Source organism: Tiliqua scincoides, chromosome 2 (genome assembly GCF_035046505.1).
Source record: "Tiliqua scincoides isolate rTilSci1 chromosome 2, rTilSci1.hap2, whole genome shotgun sequence".
NCBI classification, from domain to species: domain Eukaryota; kingdom Metazoa; phylum Chordata; class Lepidosauria; order Squamata; family Scincidae; genus Tiliqua; species Tiliqua scincoides.
In genome coordinates this window covers 123,432,917-123,439,341 of record NC_089822.1, presented here as the reverse complement: position 1 = coordinate 123,439,341, position 6,425 = coordinate 123,432,917, and positions in this window count along the sequence as shown.

Below are 6,425 nucleotides of genomic sequence, written 5' to 3'. Positions count from 1 at the left end.
TCTGGGTCAGAGGGGACGGATGTGTTGGCAGGATGACTGATGTGCCTTGGGATGGCCCGCCAGTGAGCTATGCCACTATTGAGAAGTTCCTTCTTTAAATGCTTCAAACTGAAATGCTTTTGTTGGTGCACAATCAGTCCCTAAGTACACACTGACTTCTTGATTAAGGCATGGTAGGAGGCAACATTGCTCAAGAAGCCTTCCTTTTAGGAGAGGGTGCTTTGTTCTGAGAGCTATCTGAGAAAAACTGTATGCATATTGAGAAAAGAAAGGCATATTTTTAATTTAAGAATTAAAGCCGCATCTGCTACTTTGTTACATCAATGAAAATTCTTTGTAATTGGGCAACACTTTTTTTAAAAAAGTAATTATTTTTTAATATGAGTACTTATGAAAGCTGTGGATGACAACAAATCTTTTCCCCTTGTTCCAGGCATGACCCTGTTCCTCCTAAGATCTGGGGTTACCAGCTGCTCATTGGGGGGGGGGAAGCAGAGGCTGCTCTTGTAGCTCTAGCAGCAGCCTAAATGTCAAAATCGTCAGGCAGTGTCTGCTGCAGTAGGGAAGGAAGCAATATTGCCCCGCCAGCTGCAGATCCAAGTGCTAGGAACACATTCCTGGCTTTGCTCAGTAACCAGCAGCACTTAGCATAGGATTCTTGCAACGCGCTAGTGCAGGCAGACTCATTTCAAGAGGGTCTTGCAGTCACCTGACGTGCAGGCAGTACAGGAGGCACACTCCCAGCCCTCCCTGGTGGCTGCATGTTGTAAGGGAAGAGCAGTAATTATTTTTAGTGAGGTTTGTCTGTCACAGCTGATCTTCTCATTGTGGAACAGCTGAACCCAAGAAGGATTTGACCTGATCTCTTTTTCACATCTGGACCAGCTTTATAAATTGCCCCCACCTCATACCAGAGGCCAGAAAGTGCTGTCATTCTACTGTGTCCTAGTTCCCATCTGCCTATTCATGCTAAGTGGGGTAAATTGGCCTCCAGGTTGGTCAATCATCACCTTATCTCAGGGTGTCCAAAGTTTTTGGCAGGAGGGCCACATCATCTCTCTGACATTGTGTCGGGTTGGGGGGGGGGGGAGAAGAATTAATTTACATTTAAAATTTGAATAAATTTACATAAATGAATATATTAAAGATGAACTTATATGAATGAATGAAGGTCTTGCAGTAGCTCAAGGCTTTGCACAAAGCAAGGCTGACCTTTCCTTTGCTGCCACTGCTGCATCACTGACGTGAAACAGCAAGCAGTGGAGGGAGCCCTCATCCCACTGCTCACGTGTGAGGTCAAACAGTCGCCCTCACACTGAGAGCAGTTGCGTTGGGCCAGTGCGGGCTCCAGCAAGTCTCCAGAGGGCCAGAGGCTCATTGGAGACTGGGAGTTCCCTGAGAGCCACATTGAGTGTCCTTGAGGGCCGCAAGTCGCCCCAGGGCTGGCGTTTGGCCACCCCTGCCTTATCTGATCTGCATTCTCTCTGATAGCAAGTGAGCCCCCTCCCTTTAGTGATTCTAATATGCCCCATTGCAGCTAGCACAAGACTTATTTCACTGTTACTTTATGGCTTCTGCAAAGTGTAAGCCACACTTGTTGAACTTTTGCACAAAGGTAAATATGTGTCTTGATCCTGTGCATATTTACTAAGACATAAGCCCTATTAAAGTCATGCAGTCTTGCACCCAAACTAGGTGTGCCCAGAATTGCAGCCATAAAGACACTACTTTCAGACCTTGAAAGTACTTGAGGGGAGACAGGACTGGAGCAATACAGAATGAAACAGGTAGATACTACTTTGCTAATGTAGTTGAAAAGACCTGTATCTGGATCGCTTAAAAAAAAACAAACTTAGGCCCCAATGGCAAAGAACCTGGACATAGGTTAGCTCTTTCCTTCATTGAGGCGCCAAATGACTAATTTAGGTGGAAGTGGGTAAGTTTATTTGCAAGACCTTTTTAAGGTGACATTCCTCTCCCAGGCCATTGCTAATTATATTCCTGTGTGGAATACAAGTAGGTCAAATATCATAGCTGCAGTTGTCAAAGTCTTTGTGTGAAAGGTTGTAAAAGCAAAGAAGCTGAAGGCTGTATTTTGTGTTTAAATGCATTTAATGTAAGAGAAGATGCGCCTCCTTTCCTTTTGTAGTTACAGCAGGAGCCCCCATTCCTTGTTCTGCTCATCTACTCACCTTAGTACCTTACCTTAGTTCCTTTGTCTGTGGTCCATGTCAGAGGAAGGAGCTGAGTGCAAACCACCTTGTCACTTCTCAGACTTGGTGGAGCACAAGGCCAAATGATATGCGAATCTTTTTTCAAAATCCAGCTGGTTTCCATTTCATTTGAAATAAAACCTTTGGTTCCAAGTGGTTTTGGTGGAAGGAGATGGTCTGTTGTGCTCTTCTTACTTTTTTCCCCCTCCCGGTGGAACAAATGTAGTGGTTTTACATTGAGGAAGAAATGGCTCAAGTCTCTGCATTTTTACTCAGAAATTCCACTGTGATCAATGGATTTACTTTCATGTGAGTTTACATAGAGCTGTAGCGTAAGGGCTTATTCTTGATGACTACAGTGTAAATTCAATGGGATTTAATGCATGGGTAAATGGGTGCAAAAGAGCAGACCATGTATACCACTTTTTAAACTTCTGACTTATTAAAATATGTTTCCTATTAAAAGAACGCCCCCCCCCCCAACAGTTGACTTTGCAGCCAGCTTTGGAGGTGTTCCTTTTCACATGCAAAACTGTCTTCTTCTATCAAGTTCAATAAAAGCCTTAATTACACAAACATGCCCACATTTCTTCTATGAAACAAAAGAGCATGTACTGTGCTTAAGAGCCTCACACCAGGCAAGTATGGGACTTGAGCTGCTTCAAAAATAAAATAGATGCTCAAAGCAGAAAAACATAAAATGAAATCTCCAGGAGTGGATTGTGATCAAGGTTATAAATGGGCCAAAGGAAGTATAATATTGCTCTGCAAAGGACAGGGTGTCTGTGCTTTCACTCGCTTGCTTGGCTGTGTCTGTGTCGGCTTATACCACAATTCTCATGCTTGAGCCATCAGTATGAAGTTTGGTCCAAAGTTGGAGGACACAATTCTTGATTTCAAGCTCACAGGAAAATGACGTCCTTCCGTTTCAAGGACCTCAGGGAAAATCTCTTGCTCATGCATGCATGATATGAGACATCCGTATTAATGCCATGATTCTCCACTTGAAGTTCAAACACCAGCCGGGCATGTCCCTGCAGCCTGCTTCACATCATAATACAATTTTGAGGACTGATATCAAAATAAAGTTAGTAGGCACATGGACTCCTGTTTTTCTCTTCCTCCCTGCCCTTTTGGCCCTTAATGTTTCCGCTGCCCCCAAACCCTTCTCCCTGCCTATCGGCCTCTCCATTTTCCTGGCCTGAGCCTAACTCGGGAGAAAGGATACTTTTGACATCTGAAAAATCAACGGTTTTTTGAACTCCTGTTGTAGCTAAACTTGGACCTATAAACCTATCACTACATTAGGTCCATGGAACTGACAGGGTGAAGCTGTTGTGTACTGAGCCAAACCACCAGCCTATCTAGGGTCCTGTTCGCTACACTAACTGGCAGTGGCTCTCCAGGGTTTCAGATCCCAGGCTCTTTTCAAGTCTCAGTCAGAACTATCAGAAATTGAATTTGTATCAGCTTCCTGTATCTCACAGCGGCCCACCAAATGCCCCAGGGAGCACACCAGATAACTGCATCCCGGTGCCCTCCCTTGCATCCGACATAGCCCATTTCCATTTCATTAGCAGGCGCACAGCCCCTTATTTAACAACAAGGGTCTTGCAAGCAAATGTGGCATTGCCCCAGCCTGCCTCTTCCCTGGACTATGTTGTTCCACTTGGTTTTATCCAGCTGCCTCTTCAACATTCCATGGCTCCTGGGAGGTCACTGAGCATCCTCAGTCTGCATCAGGCTGGGAAAGGGGGAAGAGGCTACCATGACTTTTAATTTACAGACGTATGTACTTTTGTGTATCTAGGCCTTCCCCCTGAGTATGTCAAAACCACCATGTTGTCTTGGGCTTGCACTGCAGTCTGATTGACATTCAGCTGCCTGAGCTAGCTATCAGTAAATCAGTGCTTAGCATTTATGCAGTGCTTTCAAGTGGTTAACGTGCTTCCTGCATCACACTGTGTTGTATTCCTTGCACCAAACTCCGCAAGGTGGGTCATCTCTGTACTGCAAATGGAGCGTGGAAGCTGAGAGGTAGCAGCTTTTCTACGACAATGTAGTGGCTTTTTCTTCCCCATTCCCATGGCTTTCATGGCAGAGGTGAAGTTCAAGATGGAGGTTTCCTGTTTTGTAGGCCAGCTACTGTCCTGCGCCAGATTTGCCTCTAAGGCCTGCACTATTTCACATTGCTTTAGAGCAAAATTCATGCCAGCACACTGGAAGGACAAGTGGCACTTTCTGTGTATAGCATTGTTAGGCCTGATTTTATTTACCCATTAGCAGATGAAGTCCCAACCCTGCCCTTGGACCAGGACTGAGACTTGTGAGCTTCAACCCTGCCCCCTTGGCACTGTCCAGATCAGCAGGGACATGCTCCGGGCTCCAGCTGCTGTTGATTATAGAAAAACTAAGCCCTTCAGGCCTAATAACACTTTAAGGCTACAATCCTATACATTACACACTTTTCTGGGAGTAAGCCCCATTGCACATAATGGGACTTACTTCTGAGTAGACACGCAGAGGATTGAGCTGTTTATGTCTCATGTAACTTGGCCCTAAGTTCAAACAGTTGCCCAACAGTTGGGTTCTCTTAAGATTCTGTGCTCAGGCAAGAGCTGATGCTGCATTGGATTCAGGAGTGAGCTGAGTTGAAAGGGAAACTAAATGTTTGGTTGCTTTTTGCTTTCAGTAGTCACCTGGAAATTGATGCTGATTCCTGGAGAGCCCAGAATAACCCTGGAGGGTTGAAAACCTAGAATCATCCTGTTGAAAATAATTTGCCATTGTATGCCCCATCATAGTGTTGCAAGGTGCAAAAACCAAGATGTTACAAGACATCCCAGATGTTGCACCGTAATCCCAGGTTCCAAAGCAAACTCAGTAGACAAAAGTGATCAAATTTTGAGCAGAGAGATGTGTACATGCTTTTTTGTTTTGCTCAAAATCACCTCTTCCTCACCCCATCAACTCATGTAACTACAGAAATGGAAACTTTGTAAATATGCATAGTAGCATAGAGATCTTCATAGCAGAAAATGTAGGTAGGTCCAATTTTATTTGTATTTAAGCAAATTTAGTGTATATGTTTTGGCCGTTACAATCAAAGATCTATCATGTTTACACTCCTAGTTTGCTCTTAAAAGACAGTGACTCACCTCAGTGATAGGTTATCTGAGCCTTGGTCCCTCTGATCCAAGATTTTACATAAGAACATAAGAACAGCCCCACTGGATCAGGCCATAGGCCCATCTAGTCCAGCTTCCTGTAACTCACAATGGCCCGCCAAATGCCCCAGGGAGCACACCAGATAACAAGAGACCTCATTCTGGTGCCCTCCCTTGCATCTGGCATTCTGACATAGCCCATTTCTAAAATCAGGAGATGGCACATACACATCATGGCTTATAACCCGTCATGGATTTTTCCTCCAGAAACTTGTCCAATCCCCTTTTAAAGGCGTCCAGGCCAGATGCCATCACCACATCCTGTGGCAAGGAGTCCTACAGACCAACCACGCGTTAAGTAAAGTAATATTTTCTTTTGTCTGTTCTAACTCTCCCAACACTCAATTTAAGCGGCCATAGCTTAGTGTTCTATGTTCAGTGCAGAAAGTTCCACCTTCAGTCCTTGGCAACTTAGGGCGCAATCCTAACCCCTTGTGTCAGTGCTTTCCAGCACTGACATAAGGGCAATGCAGCTCTGAGGTAAGGGAACAAACATTCCCTTACTTTGAGGAGGCCTCTGTGAGTGACAGACATCCAACTGCAGGATGCAGCACATGTCCCATTGGCTATGCCAGCGCTGGAAAGTACTGACATAAGGGGTTAGGCTTTGAGCCCTGAAGGTACAGCTGAGATGCCTCTCCACTGGAAACTGGAGAGCTGCAGCAAGTCACTGTTCACAGTACTGAGCTAGATAGACAGAGCTTGCTGCCGTACTTCCAGTTTAGACCACTGGTCCACCTAGCACAGTGGCAGCTTCAGTTTGGGATGGGAAGCATGTGCATGCATCAAATACTCCACTCCCCCCCGCATCCTGGTGTCTGGGAACGGAGCAAAGGAGAGGCAACAGTCCTTCATTGCCAGCAGGACAGCGACAGATCACACTGTGAAGAGAGACTAATGCCTGCTACTGTCCCCTTCACACCAGCTCTTCTTGGGAATCCTCCCCACTGAGCCCGAAGCCACTGGCTGGTTTCCAGGGTGATGT